This window comes from Dipodomys spectabilis, unplaced genomic scaffold, assembly GCF_019054845.1.
Source record: "Dipodomys spectabilis isolate Male_0828 unplaced genomic scaffold, ASM1905484v1 ptg000309l, whole genome shotgun sequence".
Taxonomy (NCBI): Eukaryota; Metazoa; Chordata; class Mammalia; order Rodentia; family Heteromyidae; genus Dipodomys; species Dipodomys spectabilis.
In genome coordinates this window covers 1,294,849-1,311,611 of record NW_024870986.1, presented here as the reverse complement: position 1 = coordinate 1,311,611, position 16,763 = coordinate 1,294,849, and the positions used below count along the sequence as shown (strand labels likewise).

The 16,763-nt window shown below is 39.4% G+C and overlaps 1 pseudogene; it reads right to left on the bottom strand.

Moving 5' to 3' along the window:
• Nucleotides 1–1,996: 1,996 nt before the first annotated feature.
• On the bottom strand, nt 1,997–2,093 carry LOC122127748 (annotated as a pseudogene).
• Nucleotides 2,094–16,763: the final 14,670 nt, after the last annotated feature.

The following is a 16,763-nucleotide window of genomic DNA, read 5'->3' as shown; positions in this document are numbered from 1 at the left end:
AGGGACAGTGCCCAAGCCCAGAGTTCAGGCCCCACCCCCGGACCCAAAAACAAACAAACAAAGAGCAGTTCAGAATCAGCATGATATTATTGCTACATAATTATCCTAATTTATTTTGCTTTTATGTTTTTGGTTTCCTCATTTCACTTTCTGCTCTGACATTTCCCAGATCATTTTTATAGAAGTCATTATTTCATATTTTCTAATTCCTAGAATAAGCTGCACTTAAAGACACCCATGGTCCTCACTTTGAGTCTGTACCTTTGAATATTGAGGAACATTTTTCCTCTGCTCTCCATAAATTCCCTACTCTCAAGTTAGAATAATTTTGAGTAGTAATAATGGAAAAAGAGAATAGAAATCATGGTGAAAAAACATATGCAGAAAATTCACTGGATATTTCTGACCATTTCAATCTATGTAGGGAAATACATGGACACCTTATTCCCATTGGCATTCAAAGTCTCTGGTTAGGCAATTATGATGAAAATGAGGAATAAGATGAACAAGTGAGGAATGATATCAATTGCAAGAATTAAATGGAGAAGGATCGAAACAAATTTTTTCTTTGGGCTGCTGAAAATAATCAGCTTACTACAGTGTGGAGACTACTTTCCTAAAAGTAGTCATTCCACTCATGTGAATACTAGGGATGACGATGAATATACCCAACTTCATCGGGAAGCCTACAGTGGACACTTAGACATTGTCCATGAGTTGGTGGCTCAGCGGCAGATGCAGTAACTGTAGATGGCTGGACACCCCAGCACAATGCATATATCTGGAATAATACCATTGTGGCTTCTTTTTCACTTCATCATGATGCAGATACCAATGCCAAAACTAAAGGCCTCTTGACCAACTTGCATCTTGATGCTGAGTATTGAGATAGCAAAGATACTTTGGATCTACTTCTGTTAAACCCTTATGTCAATCCAGGCCTGAAGAACAACTTGGAAAAAACTGCATTTGATATGGCCAAACGGAAAAGTATGTATCACTACATCTTTGAAGTTGTGGAAGGCTGTACAAATTGTTCTCCTCAGTCCTAATGGTTTGGTTAAGTTTCTTAAATTTCAAAATGACAGTCCATCCTTTTATGTCCATACAAAGTATTTTCACAATCTAAATAAAAGAAATCTCATTGTTGTTGTTGTTTTTTTTTTGGTTGGTTGTGGTGCTTGAACTCTGGGCCTGGGTGCTATCCCTGCTCTCTTCGGCTGAAAGAGAGTGCTCTACCGCTTGAACCACAGCTCCACTTCCAGTTTTCTAGTGGTTTATTGGAGATAAGAATCTCATGGACTTTCCTGCTCGGGCTGGCTTTGAACCGAGATCCTCAGATCTCAGCCTCTTGTGTAGCTAGGATTATAGGCGTGGGCTACTGGCGCCTGGCCACAACAATCTCTTACTGTAAAAATTCATGGATTCTGTGGAATACTTCCAAGTGAATTGCCTGCATTTGATGTCAAAATATATTCAAGAGTTTTTATATACATCTATAATGATTTCTGCAGAGTTTGTTATTTTTTAATCAGAAATAATTTTAACTTATCTTTTGAAATGAGTAGTAGAGAAACTAAAGTATTTCTGGTCATTGTCTGAAAATAGTATATTTTAAAATATTCTATAATCTATGTTTGTATAATGTCCATAATCTTTTTTTATTCTCTCCTAGTTATACTCTAAATTCTACATTGTTTTATAATATATAGGTTCATTTGTATGTCCTTTCAGATTGCATTCCAGATAGAAACAGTTTAAGATTCTTTTTTTCCTAGGTCCTTATACTATTTTATTTCTTTGGAGAAAGTGACAAAGTTGTCTATTTTCAACAGTTTTGTAAAGGTTATGCTATGTAAAGGCCTTTCTAAGGTGAAGATTTTATACACTGAGGTCAAACTAACTTTTAATTATATGAATTACATGTATTATTACATTTGTAATTTTGTAATCAGCTTTTTAATAACTGTTTTTCATTTCTTGAATCTGAAGAATGAAAAATATGCAATACTTCACAAATTTTCATATCATCCTTGTGCAAGTGCCATGTTAATCTCTGTATTTTAATTTGGGTATACGTGTTGCTGAAGCATGTAGTGTCCTCTAAATTTAAGTAGTTAATGATGCAATCTTTAAACAGGCTTATATCCTTGGGTGCCTATTTGTAACAAGGAAACCTTATTGTTCCTAACAATGCGATTGATCTTATTTCCCTAAAATTCTGTGAATACTGGAAAAAATTATATTGTTCAGTCGATTGCTCATATTTGAAATATTTTGTGTCAATAATTATTTTAAGTCTTTTTCATTTGGGATTTGATTGTAATTTCAAGAATTTATAGCTAGGTCCAAAGGTGATGGCTTTTTCAAGTACTTATTTATCTAACTGAGTTACCTTTGTGGAGCTAATGGATTGAAAGTAAGCCTTGCTTAAGAGCTACTTCTAAACCTCTACAGCTGAAATTTTCCCAAATGAGGTCTTACAGGCACAAATATCTCCCTGACGCTTTACCCTTCTTCCATGTAGGAGCAGATCAACCAGAATATCTTACCCTGACACCCTAGATTGTCTTACTTGAACAAAACAAATCTTAGTTACAAGGGATCATAGAGAGATGAACATTTCAGACAGAACTGTTCAGACTAGAACGTATTTATCAAAATATAATTGTTTATTTTACCTACCATTTCAAAAGTAGCTAAAGACAAGGGGGAGAATAAATTGTTCATATGCATTTATTACCTAATGTCCTGGCCTGTCTACCATCCAACCATGCAGCAATTACACTACTGCCTTTCTATCATCAAATATTTTCATAGTTGCAGTGGAAGTCCCTATGTTTCTCCTCATTATTAGGCCTTAAATTGTTAATGTTTTAATCACCATGTTTCCTCTTGCTTCTAGGCTATAAATTTACAAATGGTAAAGCTTTAGGTCTAACTCTATCAAACACTAAGTTAGAGAAAATAGAATAATATTTTGAAACATAGTTGCCTTTGAAACCCTAACCACAACAGAACAATGCAAAACATGTGCCTTTTTATTATATTATACATAGTTATCTATTTTATATTTATATGTGCTGATTTCATATTTCACACAGTGAAACTTACTAGAATTAGTTGATAATTTGGCAAATTGATATTTATTTATTACAATAAATACAATTGGAATATGAATAATTAGGTTTAGAAAATATTTTAGAATATAAAAGTTATCAGTACCATGTCTTCGGTATAAACTTGTGATACTTTGTAAGTGTTCTTGATTTTCTGAATTCACATGGTAAAAAACAATGTTTTCCTCTAATCTATAAGGGATTTTACTCTGCTTCTCATGCATCATGGAAACAGAAAATAATTCAAGACCCATCTCAATTTCTCATTTCCTATATTTCAGGGCCCCAATTTCTTGAGATGCAGAAATTAGCAGTAAGCAATTGTGAAATTCAAGGCAACTTAAAAGGAAGGATGAGATCACAAAATCTGAGAGAATGTACTGTAATTCAAATTTTCAATTTACAGATGACCAGCCATTATGAGTGAACAAGATCTCAAAGTGTCATAAGATTATTTTTAGTACCTCTCCTCTAATGATTAATGAAAGATTTCAGTCCAGCATAAATTGGTTAAAAAATAGTTCCTGGAAAAATAGATCCATAATTGGTCTACCAAGTCATGGAAAACTTGACTTAGAGGTCAAATGTAGTTCAGAAAAACATTAATTGAAAAGCTCCTTAGTGCTTCAAAACGCAGGTACTTCAGTACAACTTGGTTCTGTGCTATAAAAATGTTGTCACACTCAAACCAATGTTAACATGCATTTAATCTCCTGAAAATGTATTCCTTTTCAAATAAACTTTTTAAAATCACATTCTCCAAAATAATATTTGACAATTAGATGATATTTAGTGACATTACAAGTTTTTTATGTGTAGAGAGGAAGTTAAATAGAGTTGATTTATTTACCCAGCACTAATGCCAAATAGGTTCCACCATTTGTTAAACTGTAGAAATAGTACAACCCACCACTTTTGTTGTTCAGTAGGTACCTTCCAGAAATGTGTTAAACAGATCAGCCTCCCATATTTCAAACCCAAAAGTTAGCTAATATATTAAATTTCATCGCTTAATAAGGTACATTTTAAAAAGTCACAAATAATTGCCTTATCATATGTTGTTTTATGTTTTCCCTATCTGTCTAACATAGTAAGAAATATGACTTTATGTCTTGAATTTGGATACTCTTCAGAGATATGACATAAAATCTGTCTTCCATTTCTATCATATTTCTCTATAGTAGTAAATTTTAGTTTACTTCTTTTTCCAAAACTCATACATAGAATAAAGTATTATCCCATGTTAAGTTAAATAATCACACACTATTTTACAAAGCCATTTATAAAAATTTGTAGTTAGGAATACATTCTAAGCCATTTTTAAACTTTCTTGTTGACTAAAGATGAATCTTCCAAATGGATGAGAATAACAGCATGTCTAGGTGTTTCACGTCTCCAGACTTGCAAATTGTTATTGCAGATGAATGAATTATGGAAATAAAAGCTGACACCAGTTCAAGTATATGCAGCATTGACATTCCATGGAATGTATATAAACCTGTCAAAATATCAACAGACAGTTTAACAGAATGACTATTAGGAATTTGAAACCAGAGAGGAATAATAGTAAAGACATAGAATTAATGAAAAATGGAACAAGGGAGATGTACAAGTACTTACGTTGAAAACAAAAATTGCAACTTTGGTGGGGGGGGAGGAAGATTGTGTGGGGGTCGAGGGGAGGATGGGAAGGGGAAACAAAGGCGGAGGCTACAATACTTGATAAGAAATGTACTCCTTATCTTGCCCATGTAATTGTAACCCCTCTGTACAGTATTTTCACAATAAAGAAAGAAAAATAGAACAAGGGGAAAGTACAGCTATAATACTCAATGTACACATGCGATAAAGGAAGTGTTAAATCAGAACTAAATCTTGGAGAAGGGGTAGGAATGATAGAAGGAGTGACTCTGATCCAGGAGCATGGGACAATTTGATATATTTAATTGTAACACACTTGCACAACCTTTTGAAATTCAGTGAAAAAACACAAAAAGCAAAAACACATAAAAATCACAACCAAACATCAATCTCTAGAGAGTATGAATATGATCCCTCAAAATTTTAAATAGTTAATGAAGGGCAGTCTTGGGAAAAGCAAACAAAGCTTTTAAAAGAGGGCAGTTTGGGGTAGGGGAGAATTTTCAACAGATTTAAGTAGATTGTCTAAGATTATAAATCACCTACATCTGCTGCAAACCTTATCTTTCTTCTTCGAGTTCTCTTTGTCTGAACTGGATAGTCCTGTCCTCAGCCACACTTGATAGCTTAAAGATACTATGGAAGAAACAAGATCAAGAACATATTACCATAGATTGTTACTGGAAGTAAGTGAAAGTTATTGTTAATGGATGTGGAAACTGATCCCAGGAGAGGAATTGAACATAGAGGAATTTAAAAGTTCAAGTGAACTTTTGCTTTCCTTTTTACTGTACAAGAAAAGAATTTGAGGCTTGAAGGAATCTGGCTGTTTTGAGTGTCTTCTTTACTCACATAAACTTGTCTGTAATCTTCTAGTTGAGAGTATTACAAAAGTAAACAATGTGCCATTTGAAGGCCAGCATAGAAGAAGAAGAAATAATGTTGTTTTAAAAGTATTGTACTGCAAAGAAACAAAGATATGGAGGCTTTAACGTGTCTTATGAGTGGATGTTTCACTCCTGAGCTGATTCTCTTGTTGTAGGATTCAGTTATCAATTCCTTTAGTCTGGTCCTGAGTTCTCCATAGCAATAAGGATTCCAAAAAAGCAGATTGCAGTGAGTATGATCAGCAAAAGCAGCCTCTGCTCAGACCAGTACTCTTTTAAGTAGGGTCCCAAAGAAATACCTGGGGTTTCTTTTATTTGCTTGTTTGTTTAGTTTGTGCTGGTTCTGGGGCTTGAACTCAGAGGCTGGACCCTGTAACTGATCAATTGTCTTTTCTGTCCACCTACCTCCAAAGCTAGTACTCTACTAATTGAGCCAAAACTTTACTTCTGGATTTTTTGGTGTTTAATTACAAATAAGAGTTTGACAGACTCTCGTGCCTGGGTTGGCTTTGAACTAAGATATTAAGAAACCCAAGTGACATCAACTGTATGGACTTCTGTCTTAAACCAAGAAATATAAGATGAAATTTATTATAAAGCTAATATTTGACAATTTTTAAAAGAAGAGAATATGTCCAGCAAAGAAGCCGTAACTTTAAAAACTCAGCAAAAGTAGGTGCACTGAATCATTTTGGAATTTTTTTCTCTGCTTACAAAATTACTGTTGATGTCATCATTCCTTTTGGGGAAACTTAAAGTCATATTTGCACTTTTTTGTTAGTTGTGGGGCTTGAACTCTGATCCTGGGTGCTGTCCCTCAGCTCTTCAGGTCAAATTGAGCACTCTACCACTTTAGATACAGCAGTACTTCCAAATTTCTGGTGGCTAATTAATATCAGTGTCTCATGGACTTTCCTGAACAGGCTGGCTTTGAACCACAATCCTCTGGTCTCAGCCTATTGAGTAGCTAGGATTACAGGCATGAGCCACCAGCACCCCTATCATATTTGCATTTAGTGCAGTTAATGACACTAAGTAGACAAAGAATGGAAATCTGAATCAAATGATGTGACATTGCAGGTTATCAGAATAATAGAGGTAGCAATAAATATGTCCTCTTTTTCCATTTTATTACATTAATGACTTATGAGCTATGAGACCCTTGCATTAGCATCCTCTTCCATCTGTGTAGGTGTATTTTGTGTCAGGAAATGTTCATAGAGAAAGAGAAAGACAGATTATTAGAAAGCAAAGGAGATCATGTATGAAAGAACAGCATAGAAGGAGATACATTTATCACCCAGAGATTAAGAACTAGCTTAAGAGGTTTAGAATGCTAAAGGCAACGAGGAATATTCCTAGGTGACAACAAGTTCTTCAATAACTGAAAATGATTCCCTGGAACACTTTCTGCTATATCTTAGTTACTATCATTTATTCCTTCCATCTGAAGTTATTCCTTCTGTTCTGTCACAACTGTTAACTAGCCTCTGCCTTTTTGGTGCCAAGACTGGCCAAGAAGGTTTCCAAATCTCACTTAGACTCCCTTTCTCATTCTGATTAGAAGTGACCACTCAAAACCCTGGAATCTTTGAATTTACAGAATTAATCTTCACCTGACATCTAAGCACATTCCTGGCATTAATTGCTGTGACCTAATGAACAAAACATTTTTTCAACACACTATCCTAATATAGGTAACGTACATGAATTAGGGACTATTGTCAGGTATCAGTATGGAAAGAGCAATTATATATTCCAAGTATGGGTTCTTTATTTTTTTTTCATTTACTAACTAAATGTTGCTGTTGTTTTTGTTTTTGTTGCTGTTGTTGTTTTGCCAGTCCTGGGACTTAAACTCAGGGCTAGGGAATTATTCCTCAGCTTTTTTTTTTCTAAAGGGGAACACTCTCCCACTTGAGGCACAGCATCCCTTCCAGTGTTTCTTTTTCTGTTTATGTGGTACTGAGGAATTGAACTCAGGGTTTCATGCATGCTAGGCAATCACCATACCATGAAGCCACATTCCCAGAGCCCTTAATGACTTTCTTAAGATGGCATTACATTTTCATTAGGTGACTATGTATCATAATTTTGGATAGAAATTTTTGCTAGAAAAGTACATAGAACAAAATACTAAGTCCAGTAAGGCTAGATGGACAATGAATGATCGTCACGGTCTAGCCAGGGCACAGAGGGGCTTACTTCATGGACCTGGTACAACAGAATGAGTGAAACAGCTCCTGACCCACAACCCACCTCCAGAATGAGAGGTAAACCTTGGTTCCAGCCACTTGGGGACGCTGGGCCACCTCCTCCAGCACCCAGTCAAATCAGTTCCTATGAGGGAGAGAGATTGAAAGAAGGAAGATCAGAATTACACTTAAGCCAGGTGCTGGTGGGTCAGGCCTATAATCCTAACTACACAGGAGGCTGAGACATGAAGATCATGGCTCATAGCCAGCCCGGGCAACATGAAGCACCTGCAATTTTCCAACTGATCACTCACCTGAGCACCATCAGGCTGTACAAGGAGATAGATGATCTGTCTCTCTCTTTCTTTCTCTCTGTCTATGTCTGTCTCTGTCTCTGTCTCTGTCTCTGTCTCTGCCTCTGTCTGTCTGTCTGTCTGTCTGCCTGTCTGTCTCTCTTTCTCTCTCTCTCTCTCTCTCTCTCTCTCTCTCTCTCTCACACACACACACATATAAACTCAGAGCAGTGCCTCTCCTGAGTTTGTTGGAGACCAAATGGACAGGGAGCACCAGCAGAAGCTGGCAGAGCCGGAAAATGTGATCACCCACAAGAACTGTTGACAGCTGGGGAGGAGGGAACAGGCCAGTTGTATGTGTGTGTGTTGGGGCGGGAGCGTTCCTCCCAGATATTCACATCAGTTCTAACCACTGGAACCCTCACCTCCCTACTGGGTTTTTCTGGGACCCTCTTCAAGTGAAAGGGTGACCCAGCACAGAAGACAAGGGCTCACACAGCAAGGGGGGGGGTCTATCTTCATAATCCAACACCCTCCACCCAAGTAAAAAGGAAAAGACCCCAGAAGGCAGGTGTGAACATGCTGCACTCAAACTCTGACTAAAGACACCAGGTTCCCACCAGGGAGAGGAAGGGTGCAGATACGCCTCTGTGTGGCTCCCACTAATCCAGGTTAGGGGCTCTGTTGTGCCCACTCCTCACCCAACCCTGCATCTCCCCGTTTCCTGGGACTCTGGCTGCTAGGGATGGGAGTGGGATCCTCGGGCCAACACTTACCCCCATCCCTTGGGTGCATTTGTGGCAGGGCCTTGGCCAGACTGTGGGGCATGGGACAGGCAGGGTTCACGGTGGTTGGGAGGAGAGGAGATATGGGGTCGTGGAATACGGGCTTATGTGGTGGCCACTCACATATGCTGCTGGGAGAAGCTATTGGAAACTGCTCTGGGTAGGGCAAGCAGCGATGGAAGAGACATGGTAGACACTCAGCCCCAGAGCAGAGGACAGGGGTGCCATGATTAGATCAGGGCCACAAGATGGCTGGCAGCACACCGTTGCACCTTTGACTGAGGACTCCAAAGAGGCACTGCAGTTCTGAGCCAGCAGCACCAAGTTTGAAACGCTGTGCTGAGGGGAAGGTGGTGAGGGGGCCGGGGCAGGGGTGGGCACGTGGTGGGGCTGACCAAGGCCTCTCCTCCTAGGCCTCGAGTCTCTTACCACTCAGCCACCTCTAGCTTCCTCAACTGCTGGTAGTGGTTTCAACCAACAGAGGGAATCCCAGTACTATAGGGCAGCAGGGAATGTGGGCGTGGCCACCATTCTTTTATCCCATTGGTCAGAAAGAACCAAGAAATAATGTAGGTGAGGCTGGAATCCTGTGATGCAGGCAGAATTGGCAGAATCAAGATGACAGCAGCCCCTTTCCCAGGGAAAGCTGTCCAATCCAATTGGGGAAAAGAGGGTGACCTGCTTTAGCTGGATGCCTGCACAGATTGTTCTGTATGTCTGTTTGTTGCCAGTCCCGGACCATGAACTCAGGATCTGGGCACAGTGCATGAGCTGCTTTTGCTCAAGGCTAGCCCTCTACAACTGTAGCCACACGCTCCACTTCTGGCTTTGTTGGCACAAGTTGGACAGGGGTCTCAAGGACTTTCCTGCTTAGGGTGATTTTGACCATGATCCTCCTATAACAGCCTTGTATGTATCAAGGAGGACTGGTGAGAGCCACTGGTGCCTGGTTAATCATTGGTCTTGCTGATGTTTTTGGACAGACTGGTGAGTTCCCTATCCTGAGGTTTAAGTGGTGAGAGCTGGAGCCCACATTTGGAATCCTGGTCTTGCCACTTCCAAATGGCAGGAGACCAATTAACGAATAGTTCAAGGAGAACACACCAGCCTGTGAGCAACTAAGGAATTAGGCCATTCCCAAGATCTGACATTGATCCCAGGGTGGGCCATGATAGTCATAAATTCATTATTTAAACATAGGATCTATATTTACATACATGTGTGGACAGCATCTTGCATTTGGTGTACTTCTTCTCCTTATTTACTGTCTTATCCATGGAGTATTGTGTATTTTACTGAGAATGGTGACAGATATAACAGTGCTAACGTGGATGGCAACCTATTTCCTTGGCTATAAGGTTTCCCATGCATTCTTCATCTTAGCTGAGACTCAGATCTTTCATAGGACAAGAAAACAGGTGAATCGATGGGCTTCTCACATCAGGATTCATCTTTTGGCAGTGTTGGAATTTGAACTCTGAGCCTAGCAGGCCCAGTTGGGGAAAGGTTCAAGGTGAGGACACCAGCCTGTAAGCAACAAAGGAGATAAGCCGTTCCCAGGACCTGACATTGAGTGCCAGGGAGGGCCAGATAGTCACAAATTCAGAATTTTGATATAGAATCTATATTTACATACATGTGTGGACAGCATCTTGCATTCGGTGCTCTTCTCCTTACTTTGTGTCTAATTCATGGAGTTATTGTTTATTTTACTGAGTATGGTGACAGGTATAACTGTGCTGACATGTATGACAACCTGTTCCCATGGTTATAGGGTTGTCTATGCATTCTCCATCCTAGTTAAGACACGGGACATTCACAGCAGAGGGAAACATGTGCAATGCCTGACTTCTGACAACAGAATGAATCTTTTGTCAATGCTGGGATTTGAACTGAGGTCTGAGTAGCTCTGTTGCACTTTGGGAAAAGGGGAAGCTCACCATCCTTCAAGACTAGAATGTCAGGCCTGGTCCAGAGCCTAATTTGAAGCCCCAACACTGGACAAAATAGCAAGCCCACCTTTTGTAATCATAGGATCTCTCTTTACCTATAGATGTGATATGCATCTTGTATTCAGTGTAATTATTCTTCTTATTTTGTGTCTTATTCAGGGATGTATTGTGTATTTTATTGAGTATGGTGATAGATATAACTGTGCTGACATGGATGACAACCTATTCCCGTGGCTATAGAGTTGCCTATATAGAATTCTCCATCCCCACTGAGACCCAGGACTTTCACAGGACAGGAAAACAGGTGGATTGATTGGCTTCTACATCAAGGTGAATCTTTTGGGGCTGAGATTTGAACTTAAGGCCTACCTGGCCCAACTCGTGAATCAGTCATGGTCAGTACACCAGCCTGTGAGGCACTAAGGAGCTAGGCTGTTCTCAGGACCTGAGATGGAGCCCTGGTGGGGGCCAATATAGTCATAAATTCATCATTTAAACATAGGATCTGTATTTCCATACATGGTTGGGCAGCATCTTGCATTCGATATAGTCATTCTCTTTATTTTGTGTCTTATTCATTGATGTATTGTGTATTTTCTTGAGAATAGGATGATAGATGTGGGGCACATGAGCAGCAAAGATGACGCTGAGAGGAAGGTGAGTGGGCAGAGCCCGAGTTGTTTATGTTAAAATCTGATTGCCTACCATTATTAAGCAAAGTGATGTCAGTGCCTGAACAGCTCGTGAATGGCAGGGAAAGTTCAGAAGCACTAGGGCCAATTAAACCCTGGGCCCCAGGTGAAAAGCATATGATACGGTGACCTTTACAGTGATTGATTGGTTTCTTTTCCTCCCCCTCCGTGCTCTGAAGTCTTTTGCTTTAAAAAGGCTTGCTATGTAATAATAAACAAGTTCTTGCTTGCCTTGACTCTCCACTGCATCTGATTGTCTCTGGGACTAAGGGAGGTTGGGGAATGGATGAGCAGCACACTTCTCTTTCCTTGGACCCCATCTGTCTTTCGCAGGGTGGACGAAGGACCAATAGAGAGATATAACTGTGTTGACCTGGATGACAACCTATTCCCATGGCTATAGAGTTGCCTATAGAGAATTCTCCCTCCTCGCTGAGACCCAAGACTTGCACAGCACAGGAAAACAGGTGCAATGACTGGCTGCTCACATCAGGGTGAATTTTTGGCAGTGCTGGGATTCGAACTTTGGACCTAGGTGGCCCAACTGCCCAATGGGTCTACATGAGCACACCAGCCTGTGAGCCACTAAGGAACTGGGCCATTCCGAGGAACACATTAGGAGGCAGAATGTACACACTCAACAATGAAGTGAGCTGCAAAACCAGTTCATTCATTCCAGGCACAGGAAGCAATGAAACCTGAAACATTTGTTAGAGTTACACCAGGGTCAGGCTTTTCTCAGCCCCTTCAAACAATGACTAATTAATCTTCCTCCTTCACGTGAAGGGAGCCTCAGGCTATCTTTACGTTACTAATACAGAGCCAGTTTAGTGGGGGAGAAGGGAGGAACAGAGTTGAAAACCCTGCTCTCTGGTCTTAGGGAGTGGGTTTTTGACTCTCCATCTGTCAGGATTGAAGACCCTTCTTCTACCTCTGCCAGTCTATTCTCCTTGCTTCATTCTCCACATCATTAATGCAAATCCCCAGTCCAAGGGGAGGCAGGGCTGTTTCTCCTCTGTCTCCAGGCACCTGAGTTAGAACCTGGCTCTGCTCTCTTGACTTTGGGGCTCTTGGCTGCCTGAGAAATGGGACAGAGACAGTCTTCCTGCTCTGTGGTTATGTGAAGGCGATGCTGGTTTCCTGGCACACTGCAGAAGGCCTCATGATTGGGAAGTGTTCCCTTCTTTCCTCAAGATATCTAAGACCAGATTCATCTATCAACTTTCTATCTATATTTCTACCTATCTATCTTTCTACCTATCTATCTTTCTACCTATCTTTCCTTCTCGCTTTCCTTCTCTCTTTCCTTCTTTCTTTCTTCTTTCTTTCTTTCTTTCTTTCTTTCTTTCTTTCTTTCTTTCTTTCTTTCTTTCTTTCTTTCTTTCTTTCTTTCTTTCTTTCTTTCTTTCTTTCTTTCTTTCTTTCTTCCTTCCTTCCTTTCTTTCTTCCTTTCTTTCTTTCCTTCTTTCTATCTACCTACCTAACTAGTTATCTCTTTGCCAGTTCTTGGGTTGAACTCAAGGCCTGAGCACTGTCTACAGCACTCTGCTACTTTGAGCCACAGTAACAATTCTGGCCTTGTCTGTGTATGTGCATCTGAGGAATCAAACCCAGGCCTTCTTGCATGCTAGGCAAGCACTCTCTCACTAATCCATACTCCCAGCCTCCTCATTGTTTCTTAATGGTAGTTTATACATAAGTATGCAATCATTTCATGTTCCCAAGTTTAATTTTCTGAATACCGGTTACTTCTACAAATCCTGATCTTCCATTCTTCTACCTAATTTGTGACTGTTGCTGCCTTCGCCTCATAATAAAATGTAAATAAAGGCTGCTGAGAGCTTAACTGTGCATCATATAAGGACACAGGCCTGGAAACCTGGAAGAGAAAAGAAATGGCCTGAAATGAAGAGAATGATGCAGTGTGAGCAACTACCATATCTGAAAACTAAACCAGTAAATAAAAGCAGAAGAATTGCATTGGTCTGTTTGCACTCGGGGAGGTAATATGTATACACACATAAGTAGGCACTGATACATTAACTTGGCCTGCTCTTTTTGATTTTTTGTAGCCACCCCAAGGCTTAAACTCAGGCTCTGATGTGTTCCTGAGATGTTTTGCTCATTGCTGAGGCTCTACCACCACCACAGCTCCACTTCGAGCCATCTGGTCATTAATTGGACATAAGCAACTCTCAGGCTTTCCTGCCTGGTCTGGCTTGTATCTCCTGCTCGGTTTTCTCTCTCAAAGCTGGAGCTCTACCCCCTGGGCCACTGCTCCACTTCTGGTTCTCTGGTGTTTTATTGGAGACAAGTGTCTCACAGACTTTCCTGTTCAGATAGCTTTGAATGGCTATCTCCTGAGGAGGTTTCAAGTAGCTTTTCTCAGGGATTTGCTGAGGAGCTGCTCCACAGAAACTCTTAGTCTAAATCTCAAGATGTACTAGAGAAAAATGGAAACATGAAGATGCTACTAGTGGGTTCTAGATAATTCAGGTTGGAGACACAAAACACTCATAATTATTAGATCATTTTATAGGTAAAATGAGAAATTCAGACAGTATGAGGATCACTCCAACTTTCGTTCCTGTCATCCTGAGACAGTAAATTTACCTCAGCTCAATGCTAAGTGGCAGAACTGGCATGTCCTGTGGATATTTGCTCCCAAATACTGTGACATTCATTTCTCACTTTTGGCCTCAGACCAGAGGGTGAGATGAAGAGAGAAAATCATTCTCAGTGAAAACAGCTCTAATAAACATTGGATAGTTTACTTATAAATTCAAACCATTGGAATAACCTTGTTAAGAAGTCAGATTGTCCAGATTATAAAATTAAAGAAGTAAATTTCTATTAAAAAAATTTGTCTGTCGTGGGGCTTGAACACTGGGCCTGGTCATTTTCGCTCAGTTCTTCAGCTCAAGGTGAGTGTTCTACCAATTAAGCCACAATGTCACATCCCCATTTGTTAAGAAATGGAAAGACTTGGAAAAAATTATATTAAGTGAAGTAAGCCAGGACCAAAGAAATATAAGTCCCATGGTTTCCTTTATTTGCAATAACTAGTATATGTCTGAGACAAACAGAAACTCTCAGACAAGTTGATATTAGGCGAAATGAACCCCAAGATAAGGATTCAAATATTTTGTTTTTTCTTGCAATTTTTTTCCAACATATTTCTTTGTTGATTTGTATGTACCTCTCCCAGGGTATAAGACCTGCTTTCACTGTATTTGATATTGATATAATTTTTGGAGAGGAAGGGAAAAAACAAACTGTTTAGATAGGTTTACAGGTGGACCCATTACAACAATGAGATATACAAGAAATTATGTCGAAAAATGAACTTTACAACTTTGGTGGGGTGCGGGGTTGGGGTGGGGATGGTGGTGGTAGGGGGCTGGGAGTAGAGGGTGGAGAGGGGAAGAGATAGTATTGGAAACTATCTTGCCCTTGTAATTGTAACCTCTCTGTACAATGTTTTCACAATAATAAAAAATTATAAAATTAAAAAAGTGAAGAAAAAAAGAAAGAAGGTGACAGTGGCTGCTGACTGTAATCCCAGGTCCTCTGGAGGCTGAGAAGTAGAGAATCACAGTTTGAATCCAGTCCATGACACTATTATTTCTAAGAGATCACATAAAAACGCAAAAATGAGGCTGTGACTCAAGCTTAATGCATTACCCTTGAGCAAAAGGAGCTTGAGGACAACGCCTAGGTTCATAGTTCAACCTCAGGACCTGCTCCCTCAAAAAAAGCCTGTACTTCTATGTCTTTGTCTATGTATGTATGTATTTCTATAGGTGAAACTCCTGAGTAGCACTGATGAATGGCACCAAGCTAGGAAATTTGTATTCAATACAATGAGCTCAAAACACAGAGACTTCTTTCAAGACACTGCATGTTCTGGGGCTCCCCTCACCGTTCCCAGTTTAACCTCAGGATTTTTCTGAATCTCAGACCTGCTGGGATATACATACATATATATATATATATATATATATATATATATATATATGTATATATATGCACATACATCCATATATATAATTACATATTTTATACATGAGACACATATCTATATATAATTAAATTATGTATGAATCATGTGTTACTACCAATTAGGTATTTAATTATGTCTCCATGCAATTTTTATTCTGTTAATGCTTAATAAAATATTGATTAAACTTAATGCACCTCTATACTTATTGCACCTAATTTTATCCTAGAAGGATTCACTACTATTTCAATACTCTTATCATTTATTATAGTGACAATTCTTCCATCTATGACACTTTTTACATTTATTACAACCTATTACATAGCATATAGATTTGCATCGGAATTATACATCCTACCTGACACCGAGCACATTCACAGGAAAGAAAAATATGTGTCATGCTCCACTTCTCACTCCAAGGTTAAATTTTTGGCAGTGGTGTGATGTAAACTCAGGGCCTACAAGGGTCAGTTCATGAATGGGTGACTCCCAGCATAGCAGCCTCTAGCCAATTCAGCTGACAGGTGGTGTCCAGGCCCTGAGATCAAGCCCCGTATGTTGACTCCAAATTACGCTTAGTGCAGTTATTCATTTTATTTTTCGTCTCATTCATTTATTTACTATTTATTTTATTGAGTGCTATTACATATAGAATATTTACTGCATTTGTTACATAGGATATAGATTATTTGCCTATGTATGAAACTTCACACCTGACACCCAGGACTTTCACAGAAAAGGAGAACATGTGTCACCATGGGCTTCTTACTCCACGATTCAATTTTTGTGAATGCTGGCATCTGAACTCAAAGCCTAGAAGGCCCAATTCATGAATGGGTGAGTATCAGCACGCCTGCCTGTGGCATATGGAGCTGATAAGCTGTTTCCAGCACCTGAGATAGAGTCCCAGGGGTTGACAAAATAAGAACATATTGACATGCAGATGGCAGTACACAAATAAATATAGATGTTAATAGAGTGCTAGAGATGTGTATACATTATTCAGTTATATAGGCTAGATTCCTACCAATTCTTGGGTATTTATTATGCTTCCATGTAAATAATATTACTGTTTTCATCCTTAATGAATTGTTAATTAAATCAAACACTGTTCCGAAATGATTGTGTCCATGTAATTAATAGTATTCTTTTAATGTGTCACAAATATTCATTAAAATCCATCGGCCTTCTAAAATCTC